Raw genomic sequence first — 13656 nt, forward strand, 5'->3', positions numbered from 1 at the left:
TGTGACCTTATTTGCAAATAAGATTTTGCAGATGTGATTAAACTGAGATGAGATCATGAAGCTGGGATCCAATCCAACATGACTAATGTCCCTATAGTAAAAGACACAGGCACACAGGGAGACCACGTGCAGGGGTTGAGTGATGCGGCTACAAGCCAATGAATGCCAAGGGTTACTGGCCGCCACCAGGAGCTGGGAGAAGAGCATGCAAGAGGTCTCCTTCAGAGCCTCCAGAAGGAACCAACCCTGCCGCCATCTTGATTTTGGACTCCTGGACTCCGGAACTGTGAGGGAATATATCTCTTTTGTTTTAAGCCACCCAGTAGGTGGCAATTTGCTATGGCAGCCCTCAGAAACGAATACACCCTCCCTGAGCCAGTTTTCAGGTCCCTTCGTCCTTTAGAACCCACATTTAATGTCCAGAAGATGTCCTGGGGGCAAGAACTTGATTCAGTTGTGTGGGACCCTGGGTCTCTTCCCCGCTGTGTTCACAGAGGAGGGACAGAAGCTCCCGGGCATTGTCCAGGTGCACCTGGGTTTGGTTACGTTATTGCTGGTGTTTTCCAATAAGGCTACAAATAAATTATGTGTGTGGGGAGGCGCTGGAGGGCTTTGGGGGCGTGCTGGCTCGCTGCAGGCGTCACCGCTTTCCTTTGATGGGTCTCAGGCAGGGGAGTAGCATGAACCAAGCAGCATTTTCAAAACACCACCCCAGTCACTCTGTGGAGAATGGACTATGTTGGGTGTGTGGGCCAAGCACAGAGCCAAGGAGAACAGCTAGGAAATTACTGTAGTTGAGGCACCAGATGTGGTGGTTGCCGCCAGCGTGGTGTTGAAGGCAGAGGAGGGGCAGCTTTCCTGAACACTTTTGAGAGTGCTGGTGGACTGCGTGTGCATGTTTGGGGGCAGAGGAACAGAGTGGAAAGGAACAGACAGAGATGGGCCCATTTCACGGCAGGTACTTTCACATCAGGTTCTTCCTCTCCCCATCACAACAGGCCAGGTCCAGGCCCTAGCGAATGACTTACCTAGCACCACCCAGGGGCTGTGGCTAAGTCAGACTGGGCCTCTCCTCTTCACATGGTCCGTAGTCCACTGTCCCTTCTACCGCACCCTCAGTCTGTCCTAACCTGCAGAGCTCACCCTGTTCCAGGCACTGTGCTGGCCTCGGCCTCCTTCCACTGAGGCCTCTGTGCCAACAGCCCTTTTGACCAGAGCGTGGGCTGGTGTGATGTGCACTAATGGGGGCGGTGTAAACCCAGAAACACATCAAGCAGCTCTGCTCTTTGCCATCATCATCATAATTCTGGAAATGTAGCTAAAGGAAATAATGTAAAAGAGAAAAGCAAATACATGAAGATGTTTACCGAAGCCTCATTTATACTGGAGAAATACAGGCCAGTGTGTGAATGTCCTAGACGGTGTGGTTAAGTAAATCATGGTAATGCCACTTGATGGGACATTATGCAGCCATTAAAATGATAATACTGTTGTAACTATGATATACTTTTCAGTGAGGAAAAAAGCATTAAAAACTATAGGGATGCAATAATTACAATTATATAAAAATTTCATGTTCCTGTAGACAGGGACCAGAAGGAGACAGAAAAAGAAAAATGTGAGATTCTGAGTAACTGAAATTGTTTTCCTTTTCTCTTACTATTATTACATTTTATAAGTAGAAACAACTGAATTTTTTTTTTTTTTTTTACAAATTTAAGATTTGTGCTAAACTCCAACTTAACAGGTTAACTATGGAAGTTGGTTCACTGGGCATCTGCTGAGCTAACCAAATGTTATGGAGACACAGGAGGAATCGACCTCAGAGTGTTGTTTTGTTTTGTTTTTGCTCCAGAAAACCTTTTCGTTGTTGGCATATCAGTGACTTTGGACACTGGCTTTTCCAAACCTCGACAAAGAAAACCTTGCTTTCCTCAGCTGGAAACTAATGTCACAGGTGCATTTTCTCTGTGCAAACACTCTCGATTTACCAACAGAGACTTAACAAAGCCAGGACTGCAGCTTTCAAGGTTATACCAAGGGCGTTGCCCACCCTAAGACTCCTATAGGTCAGGATATGTTTCCCACCAACGGATTCCTGAGCCCCTGGCAGAAAACACCAGGTTGATAATTAACAGCTGACCCCTCCATCTCACCCTCCAGCTGAGTGATGCTGGTCCGATGGAATTTTCAGGTTGGTAGAGGGGGAATTCTGTGTCTCAAAAACCTCAAATAGCCATCAAGATGACCTACTCAGGGCCTGATTTGGGGGTGATTTTCTCATTTACACGTGTGACTAAAGTTCCAGCATGATTAACTGGTGTCACTGGATTCAGCGTCTGTGGGGATGATGTGACAGCCACGAGACCACACCAAGCACAGTGCAATCACATCAAATCGCGGTGCTCCTGGGCATGGTGAAATAGACTTTGCCATTGCCGCCATGGGCTTTTTGTTTTTTTTTCAGGTGAACATACAAATATAAAACAGTCCGTAGCAACATCTTTCTTCCCAAGACAAGAATGCAGGAGGGAATCCAGGATGGCTCAAGATACTACAGAAGGGAGATGTTTCTAGTCAGAGTCCTGTATTAAAGAGAGTTGCATGTCTGCGATATGTGCCTACAAGTAGACGGATTTAGGCAAACAGACAAGGACTAGAAGAGAACACAGCAAAAGAAAATGTCAGGTACTCTTCCTTTTCCATATTTCTTTGACATTAAATAATTTACTGCTCCAATTAAAACTGAATAGGTTGTTTTGTGTGTGTGTGGGGGGGGTGGAATGCAGGCCAAATGAAGTCATGCATTTGTCAAACATCCCTTGAGCATCCATTATGTGTTAGGCGCTGTTACGGATGTTGGGGAAGCATCAGTGAGTAAGACGAAGTCCTTGCCCTGAACTCTAGTGACACACACGTCACTATAATGCAATGCAAATATACTCCAGAATGTTGTCACTGGAGAAGTGTCTAAACCTGTCGGAGGAGGGAAGAGGAAGTCTCCTTGAAGAGGCAGTGATTGAGATGACTGGGAAGCAGGCACCACCCCAGCACACAGGAAGTGGGTAAGGGCGAGGGGCCCTGAAGGCGGAGCCTCAAGGTAAGAGCAGCTCCTGTAAGGGGCTGCCAATGAACAGTCTGGACTTGCTGGAATATCGAGTTGGAAGCAGAAGATGTCCAGGAAGGAGACAAAAGAGGCCGTGGAGGTCAGGGCGCTACGCAAAGAGCTCACAGTATGTTCTTCTGGGGAAAGGCTGCCCACATCTGCTGGGCCTGCGTGTTTGACAGGTTGCCCTGGAGCTTGGAGAAAGACCACCACGCACAGAAGACTGGCCGGCAACTGAGGCAAGAGTCTTGGAGGAGCTGAGACCCCACCACCACCACCAAGGCCGGGGGTTAAGTTCAGAGAGACTGCAGTGGCTCTCAAATCTGGCTGCACAAGGGATTCTGGTCTTCAACTGTAAGTATTGCCTGACTCGCCCCTAAAATTTCTGACTCAGTGGCTTTAAAGAAACCCTGGGCCTCCCTGTCTCTGCAAAACTCTGCGGTTTGAAAGTTCAGCCGGGTCTGAAAGCAGCTGATTTGGACTGTCAAGTCCGCTCCCTCTCTTTTCCTACCTTCTCCCCTCCCTCTCTTTCTAGAACTGTCCACTAAGCCCTTACTACAGAGCAGGAATTTATTAAGGTTAAAAAGTACTGTAGAAGTTGAGGACTAAAGCAAAAGGAAAAGGCCTTTCATCCTTTTAGTGTTTCTCAAACTGAAAAACTTGTAAACTCTCCAGCGGAACTGTGCAGCTACCCCACACCGCAGGACTCCAGACGCTCCGGCCGGAGACGCGCCGCTTGAACACCGTCAGCTCACCTGGGGGCTGGACTTCTTTTACTGTGACTGAAACTTCAAGCTGAACGTGGTCACTGGGCTCTCCTGTTACCATTTTGATCACGGAAGTCATCATTTTGTGGCCCAAGATAGGTGTCCTTTTTTCTAAAGACAGTAATTGATTTGAGAATGTGAAACTTGATTAAGCTGCCATGGCCGTCTACAGAGAGCCCTGCCTACTTTGACATTGCTAGGCAGATGTTTGAAAAGGGTTGGTTTTTTTGCTTTCAAAATTGATTTGGAATGGAAAACTTTTTTCCAGTATTGAGAAATACCACCAATTTGCCTTCTGCAGTTTTCCTTTGATATTGATACACCAGACAGTGCATATTTATGTCAGAAATTCACGTCAGAACCCTCCCAAAGCCATCGGGTCATGCACGCCACTCAGCTGCGTACGAGGGGAGGGGCAGGGCTTTGAATACCGCTGTTCAGCTGCAGAACAGTTCAGGATGAATGGGATTTGCAAACAGAAATCACAATGATGAAGCCACATCTGCTGAGGACCGTGAAGTCTCCTCCTCCCAATCCAAATCCACCTGCTTTCTCCCACCCACCTCCCTGTGCCGGCCTTGTCCATCAGCACCGGCTGAGCACCGCTCCTCTCGGCTTTGACAGTTCTAGTTGGGAAGACACAACGTGGAGCAGGAGAAGGTTTCCAGGCTGAGGCTGGTTCTAGACTTCAGTTCCCCTCATTGTCTCAATGCCCCTTTATAGCCCCCATCTGCAAGCTCACGACCACCCCAGTCAGGTGGACTGGGCATGACTGGGAAGTTCAGTATCAATTTCATTTTCATTTTGTTGAGTGCCTTTGGAGAAAGCAGCATGGCTAACTAGTTAAGTGGACAGGCTTTGTAATCAAACCTGGTAGGAAGGAATCCAGGTTTCACTTACAAGTTGCGTGATCTTAGGCAAGTTATATTCCTTCTTTAAGCCTCCGTGTTAATTAGGGATAATGACCCTCACTTTGAAGGGTTGTAAGGCTTGAGATGGTGATAAGTACTCTGAGTGGTACATGGTAATTACCGGGGTTTCAGTGGGGTCCTAACTAAAAACAGATGGACAACCAAGGAACTATTTACACTGTAGGGGAGGTGATGGAAACAAGGCCCCAGGCAGTGGAGGGAGGATTTAGTAAGGGAGAGAGCAGTGGAGATAGGAGTCGGTTCAAGAACCTATACTTCAATTAAAAAAAAAAAGAACCTGGAAGGTCATCTTGAGAGGAGCTGTGACCTTCCCTGATGAGAAAGGACAAAGCTGGCAGTTAAGCATCACGTGATCTGGGACATCACGATCACCCAGAGTGCTATGTCAAGACAGATTCTGAGGCCACGTCAGAGTTCAGTGGAAGAGCATACCCTGATCGATTATTGATGTCTATCACAAAGATGGCATTAGGAGTGGGGGCCACACACATGCCCCATAATCACCTCCATTTGTTAGCAAATAAGCAACTAGAGACCAATTTCAAAACAAGGAGGAAAACATGAGCACCCAGATTTCTGTCTGAGTTTGTACACATTGCTCTGCTCTCCTCCCTGAGATCCACTCTTACTGAACAGAGAGCTGTTACTTTGAGCAGAGTCCTACAATCCATGGGAGGCATAGGATTGGCTCTGACTGCAACTGACAAGACCGTCGAGAAGGAAAAGGAAAGCAACGTTCAAGCTTTGCCAACCAGCTGCTGACAAAGATCCAGGTCCCTCCCATCCTGCCCTAAAAATTCCATCTTACATTCTAGGAAGGGCGATCAACACACCCCAAAATAGAACGATTAGGAAGTAAAATATGGCCTGTGGACTCAGGGCATCAGAGAGCCATTAAATGGGATAAAGCAGATTACACTGACATGGGAAAAGGTTTGACACAGTGGAAACTCAAATTCTGCAACGTGGTCATAATCATGCAAAAGGTGTAAATGTGCAAGGACTAGAAAAAAAATAAACCCCTGTGACAATGGCTGGTGTGTGAGGGAGCGGGAATGAGGGTGACTTTCCACTCCCCATCTTTAAAACACGATGAAATGTGGTTATAACATCACTAACATTAACAAAGAAAAAGTTCCTTTTAAAAGTCAAGCAGTCGTAAGGAAGTAGATATCTAAATATCTATTACAGCTATCGCTTTAACCATGATTCAAGTCTGAGTTACAGTTTTAGTCATTAGACAAATGCTTACTGAGTGCCGGATTTATGCCAGGTGCCGTTTCAGGTGCCTGAGGTGTAACTGTAAAAGAGATCCCTAATCTTGACAAGTTCACCTATTATCAACTGAGCTCTACGAGTGTAATGTAAACTCATTGGTCATTGAAACCTCATCTGGTCTATTATAAATTATTATAAGGCCTAGGGCATAATCTTACGACTTTATATGGTCATATCAGGTCATATCTGTGGGCCAACTGATGTCAAGAGTTACTCTTGACTATCACTGTACTCCAGCCACCAGAGGGAACCTCTCCAATCTTCATTCATTACACCATCAATCAGTCTGTCTGTCTGTCTGTCCCGTCTATCTATCTAACAATCTACCTATCTGTCTGTCTCTCACCAACTGTCTTCTAGGTACTGTGCACAGCACTTGGTTCTCCAGTGGAGAATATGTGGGTCTTGCCTTCATGGCACTTAACAGCACAGGGAGACACATCTGTCAATAAATATATATAAAAATTATGAATTGTGACATATGTTATTCAGGAAGCGGCGGCAGTGATAGAGAACAACGGTGAGCAGGTGGGGTCCTACTTTAAAGACTGTTAGGGGGCACCTTTCTGAGGAAGGAGCCTGCATGGAAGGAGCTGGGGTGTGAAAACGAGTTGGCCATGGACAAGGAGATGGAAGAGCTTTCTGTCGGTGAAGGGCTCCATGTGCAGTGAGCCTGCAGCAGGAGGGAAGGCGGCATGCTGGAGGATGTCAACGGAGGCCAGTGAGACTAGACTAGAGAGGAAAGGAGAGTAGAAGGTGCAAGGTCTCTGAGACCCAAGTTAGCACCTGGGGTTTAATGCGACATGCAGTATCTCTCTCCGTTAAGTTAATAAAACCTTGGGAGACATAAAAGATAGCTTACATTAACATAGAGAATTTTGAAACTGTAAAGACATCAATTACACCCCCCATGTTGTTCTATACATTCAGCGTAACTCTAATCAAAACTACAACAGCAGTTTTCATTAAATTTGATAACTAAATTCTAAAATGAAAGAGCCAAGGGCAAAAATATGCCAGATATTTCTAAAGCAGGAGCAGGAGGAGGGATCTGCTCTGTTGGAGATCAGGATTAGCTGTGAAGCCGTAATGACTCTCACTGTGAGGTTGTGATAAATGGTGGCCAGTGGACTAGAGAGCTCAGAAACAGATGAGTGCATTTAAGGAATTCTGGCACATGTCAGATACGGCCTGGTAGAATGCGGGAAAAGCATGGCTATTATCAAAAGGACCCAAGAAATGTAGGAAAAGAGTGACAGTTACTAAAAGGACCTGGGAAATGTATTTATCCACACTGGAAAAAATGAATTTTGCACCTCATCTCACACCATACACAAAAATAAACTGTGGTTAGACAAAGGACTTAAACTTACAGAACACAACTATTCAACTTTTCGTGGAAATACAGGAAATCATCTTTCTCACTTTAGGGAACAGTTCCTTAAGGACACAGAATATGCGATCTATATAAGTAATGACTGATAAAATTGACTGTATTATAATTAAAGGCTTTTGCTATCAAAAGATACCTTATAGGAAGTAAAAATGGCAAGTTACACACATAACTGACAAAATAATACAAAAAGCATATTAAAAACTACTATATGTCAATAAGAAAAGGATGGATAATCCATTAGAAAAATGGGCAAAATATATGAGTAGACATCCTACAAAAAGTCAATACAAATGAGTAACAAATACATGAAAATATATTTAACCTTATTAATAACTGAGGGACTACAAAGCAAGACAACAAGAAGATGCCATTTCATAACAAAATTAAGAATATTGACCAGACCAATATTAGAGAGAATTTGAAACTGTAGGAGCTCTTATATTTTGCTGGCATGAGTGTAAATTGGGGAGACTAGTTTGGGAAATAATTTCGCATTTTTTTGTAAAATTGAATATTTATTTACCATATGACCTAGTTTCTGGATATAAATATGAGAACATCTTGCACATATGCAATAGGAGAGATGTCCAAGGATGCTCATATCATCACTGTTGATAAAGGCAACATCCTAGAAGTAATCCCAATGCCCATCAAGGGCTAATGGATAAATGCATTGCACTATCTTCACACAATGGAATATTACACAGCAGTCAAGATGAACACACTACAGATGTACTCATCAATAGCAACATAATATGGAATAAAAGTGTTCTTCTAAGTGTTATAAACAACTGAAAATCCTCTACTGAAGTTAAAAGACTAACAAAACGAAATAATATGCCTTTAAGGAAAGCACACAAGTAATAAAACTATATAAAATGCAAAGGAATTCTATCTAAGATTCAGGACAGTGGGAGGAGTCGGGAGGTTGGGATGGGAGGAGATCATTATCAGATATTGTCAAAGTTCTGGTTGTCCTGGTAACTGGTGTGTAATTGCAAAAGTGAAATAATGAATAAATACAAAACAGGGTCATGCACAGATCAATGAGGAAAGTGTTTCATAAAACGAGGAGTAAGATTAATTCAATTTTGGGTATCTGGGTGGTAGGTCAAGGAAGGAAGGATCCTTTGAATCTGTCTGGGCCAATTCTCCCAGGTCATAGAGGTAGAGACCAAGGCTCAGGCAGGGAAAGTCAATCTTAGGTTTCTTAATAGCATAATTCACTATTTGACTTGCAATGACACACACGTGCTAAAACAGTGCATAAAATAAAAGGGAGATCAAGAAAGCAATGGTGACTTTTATGAAATATATTTTGAAGGGCTCTGAAAAAGACCTGGTAATTAAATATGCATGCATGTTTATAGTGAGTCTGTAACGATACAGGCCAAGGTCCTGTACTCAGGTGTAAATTTTAAGGAACTACTTTCCTCTTGATGAAGACTGAAGAAAAAGTAGGCAGAGAAAAGGATCAGAGTGAGGGGAAGAAATCCACCTGCCATTGTCTGAGGCCAATGAAAGGATAATGTCTGAATCACAACTTTGAATTCCAGCCTCCAGGGACTTCAGAATGAAGGCTCAAAATGCCCTGATGATAAATGAACACACGCCATCTCCCTTCATTTTTTAGTCCCAAACAGTTGTTCTGACCAAAACAGGAAGGAAAGAGCCAGCCAGTTAAAAGCGGCAAACCCATGCCGCATCGCCCTGTCCAGGTGGAATTCCAACAGGAGTGACAAGGTAAAACATCTGAGATGAAAAGAGAACAGCTTCTGATGTTTAAAGAGACACTCGGCAACTTAAACACCGCCTCTGGGCATAGTTTATTGAAAGGACCATGTAGCCAAGGAGAGGGTTCCATCACTAGCTACGTGGTGGTGTGTACAGGCCGTTCTTCTACAAAGTCCTCCGGGTGCACAGTGCATCAAAACAGTTTCCCTCCCATGTAAGGGACATGAAGGAGAGCCCCGGCTGTGCCAAATGCAGAACTACCCTTTTATTTCCTTCCCTCCACTCTCCTAGGATAACTATAAATGCACATGATTAAATTTAACCTGCAGGGTTTTTTTTTTTTAACTCAAAATTTTCCTTTAGCAAAAGCTCTGGAGAGGAATTATGGGCAGAAGTTCATGAGAAATAGCTGGGAACCCATGGAAAAGGGGTTTCTTCCATGACATTCCTATGGCATGGATATGAGGTGACCTGGAGTTTCTCCTGAGAAAACAGACATAGCACTGTGTCTCCGATGTCTACTATAGTTTAAGAAATAGAATAAGTCCAAGGATGCCATCGAGAACATGGGTACAGGCCAAGGGTGAAGGCTTCACACACACATGCAGGCACACATACATACATATGTGCATGCATGTGCACATATGTATATATGTACAACTATATAAACACACAAAACTGACATGCTTATAGACACATACACCAAGACAAATATACTTAACCACATGCGCTCACTGGAGGAATATTTTCCATGCAGTAACTTCTACTGTTTTCTTACAGCTAAGCTGAATGATTAATATTTATTGTGAAAAACCTTTTTATTGCCAGGAGAACATGATTTGTTGTTCTTTAGGTAACAAGTGCTATGCATCTGTTGATTCCCACTGTCACTTTACCTGGCTCCATCACAAATACCCGTGTTGTAATAGACAAAAAGAAACACCCCGAGGCAAATACATAGTTATCCTTGGTATTCCACAAGTGGATGACAGGCAGATCTAATGGTCCCACTTAGATAAATGCAACTTACTCACATCAGAACGCAACTTTCTCTCCTTCCAGACTTAAGAGTGCCAGAAATCATTCTTTTCAACCCAGAGCTGTTTCTATTGAAACACCTGTCAATCGGCCTGTCAGCCCAGCAGACCCATGTATGGCATCTACCCAGGGATGCCTGCATTTTTCAAGTCTCTGGAAGAGAAACATCCCACGGAGGCTGAGTGATGGGCTGAGGGTTAGGAAAAATGGCTCTTTGACATCTCAGGGCTCTGACTTTAAAGACTTAGGGAAAGCCTCTGGGCAAATCTATTAAGCTTTGTGTGTGTGTATGTCTTTTTTAATCTCACAAATAAACAACAGAACTAACTTCTACTACAAAAGGAGAGGGGGAAGTATTTGTAAAGTAAAAATCTGTGGCAGACTCTGGCGTCACAGCTGCAGGATGCCATCAGTGAAATTCAAAAGTATATTGACAGAGTGATACGGTCTTGTGGGTCTTCGATTACTCCACAAATTGTTTGTTGAGCAAACCTGAGGGGGAAAGGCCAATGTTTCTTGAATTTGAGCCTTAAAATTAGAGCCTAGCACCTGTGTGTGCATCAGAGAGTTGGCTATAGTATAACATCAGATTCCAGAAGAGGGAAAATGAAGGCAGGGGAAGGCCAGAGTCAAGACTGTGTTTCCTTAGCAAGGGCTTGGCTAGGGTAACATTTCAGAGTGGATTGGCTGGATTCTTGTTATGCAGTGCTTCTTAAAAAAACACCCCTACATGGATAGAACTTCACTCCCAGAGCTCCTGATTTATTTGGACTGCAGTGAGGCCTACTCATTCATCCATTTATTTATGTATCTACCTACCCACACATTTATTTATATTTTGGGGGCTCCCAAGGTATGATTCTAATCTCCAGCCAGGTTTGAGAACCACTAAACCTGTCAGACAAAAAATTCACCATTATCCCTTGTTAAGATAAAGTTTAAGTCCACATACTCACATAAACATACTATATGCAAGCTTTTCTTTTAGGTCCTGACAACATACAAGAGAGCAAAAATAAATATGACCGGTATCAGTTCAAGACCAAAGGTCATTAGGCTGGAGAACCAGGGAAGAGCTAGTGTCACAGTTCAACTCTGAAGGTTGTCTGTGGGCAGAATTCTGCCTTACTCAGGGGGGCTCAGTCTTTTGTTCAATTCAGAGCTTCAACTGATTAGGTGAGGCCCATTCACATTATGGAGGGAAAGCTGCTTTATTCAAAGTCTACTGATTTAAACATTAATCTCATCTGAAAAAAAAAAAAACCCTCACAAAAATACCCAGAATAATGTGTGATCTCACATCTGGGTACCATGGCCCAGCCAAGTTGACACATAAAATAACCATCATGTGACCCATCCCCTTATGGGGCTAAAAAGTTCAGTAGGGGACTAGATGATACCAAAACACACAAATGAAATAAGTGCAGACTGTGAAAATTGTTTCAAAGAAATAAGCACATTGCTGGAGAGTGGACAGTACAGGGAAAAGCCTCGTGGAGGTGAATAGGAAGGAGCCAACCACAAGAGATATAAAGTGAAAAGTGTTACAGGCAGAAAGCATGACGTTCATAAAGTCACGTGAGCTGCAAGGAACTGGCTGAGCTTGAGAACGTGTTAGAAGGTCAGAGGGGCTGGTACACAGAAAACAATGGAAAGAGAGGCAGGAGATGAAGTTAGAGGGGCCAGATCTTCAGGGCTCTAAAGTTAAGATGAAGTCAAAGCATAGAAGTACCTCCTTGAATTGGCCTTTTAACATGCTCTGTCTGGCTGCAATGTGGAGAAGTGGAATAGGGGAGATGTGGATGGGGGATGGGCAGGGAGGTCCCGAAGTGGTCCAGGCACCAGATGAGTGCTCAGAGCATGGTGGTGGTGGAGATGAGGCCACATGACCTGACTTGTGTCTATTTTGGTGGAAGACGTGATGGAACTTTCTAGAGCATCTCATGTATGTCAGGTGGGGAGGAATGGATGATTCCCACATTTCTGGCTTAAACGATTCAAAAGAAACAAGAGCTTTCTTCCTAGTTACCAGCCTGTCTCAAGTTATACTCACTAGCTGCCTGCATTATGCAAACTGTGTATCCTAATTAACGTAGATCCAGTTTAAATTATGCAAATTCTTGCTTTGGGCTGTATTAGTCACTTCCTGCCTCCACTACCTTCTGCCCATCAAGAACCACGTCGCATTCTCCCCACTGACCCTCTGTGGACCAGAGCCACGAGCATGTCTGAGGTGAATGAGCCCTGAGAGACCAATGCATCCAAGCCAAAGGGAAGGAGGAGGATGAGCCTGAACATCCAAATGGAGCCAGTGCCTCCTACGGGCCTCTCTGGGATGCTCCTCTGTGCTCATCCACCCAGCTGGCCCCTCTCTCCATCAACGTGTGTCTGCTCCAGTCCCGGGTAGAACTCCTCTCTGTCTCAGAACACATGCCCAGCCTTCTTGCAGTGAGCTCTAACGGAATGTTGATTCGTGAGGCCCATGCTTTTTGTTCAGATCAAATGCAACCATCTCTATGCCGGAAGGATACTGACAACCCTCTGACCCATGCCATCTTTTAAATTGGTTCTGGCACAAGAACACCGCCTTGTTTTACTGAGCCGGAGTCTGTGTTTTATTTAACTCTGAACGCCAGGCGCCTAGAATAGCTTCCAAGATAAATGTCAATCAACTCTAGCATAATCAAGACACCCATTCCTGCCTCATTAGGGTCCTCTCATTCCCTTTAAGCTTCTCAGATTTATACACTGTAATTAGAAACTTGGTGATTGTGACTGCTAAACAGGAAGACTTACTGGGAAGCTTCACATGTCTGAATTTTAAATATTTTTACACGTTGTTAACCCGGTTGCCAGTATAACATCTTCTGGCCCAATTCCCTCACACTGTGTGATATTTATTTTTGGACAGAGACGAGAACAATTAATTGAATTGAACACATATTGATTACTGTTTTTCATGAACTCTGAACAGCTTGTCTCTAAATGATTTTATTGCGGAGTTTTTAGGCAACTGTTTGGCTGGATTAGTTCCCCTGTCACTGCACTCAGGCTGTAAGTGCATGTCTGCAGTTGCCATGGTCTGCTTTCAGTGAGTCGTGTTGTTCGCAAGAGCAGAGTCAGAATGGAAGAGGCCCCGCCAACCCTCTTCACAGACAGGCCCTGATGGGGTGACCCTGAAATCTCTTCACACCCAAGGAGGGCTCCAGAAGAGTCTATATAAATGGCATGGTTTCCGCATCCTTGGTGAAAATACTCAGCTCTTTGGATCCCATGTGAGCAGAGATATCCCGCAGTTCATTTAGCAGCCACATTGTCATCCAAGGACTGAAGTGTTTGCATCAAGAAGAGCGTTCCAGATCCAGATCAGGACATTTGAGGACGTGTCCTAGACCAGTGCGTCTC

General features: G+C 44.2%; 1 protein-coding gene across 19 annotated transcripts in view; it reads right to left on the reverse strand.

Moving 5' to 3' along the window:
- The window catches only part of PTPRT (protein tyrosine phosphatase receptor type T), a 1148549-nt gene that overhangs the window by 305756 nt on the left and 829137 nt on the right, over nucleotides 1–13656 (reverse strand). The window lies entirely within an intron of this gene.

The sequence above is a fragment of the Vicugna pacos genome, chromosome 19 (assembly GCF_048564905.1).
Source record: "Vicugna pacos chromosome 19, VicPac4, whole genome shotgun sequence".
Lineage (NCBI taxonomy): Eukaryota > Metazoa > Chordata > Mammalia > Artiodactyla > Camelidae > Vicugna > Vicugna pacos.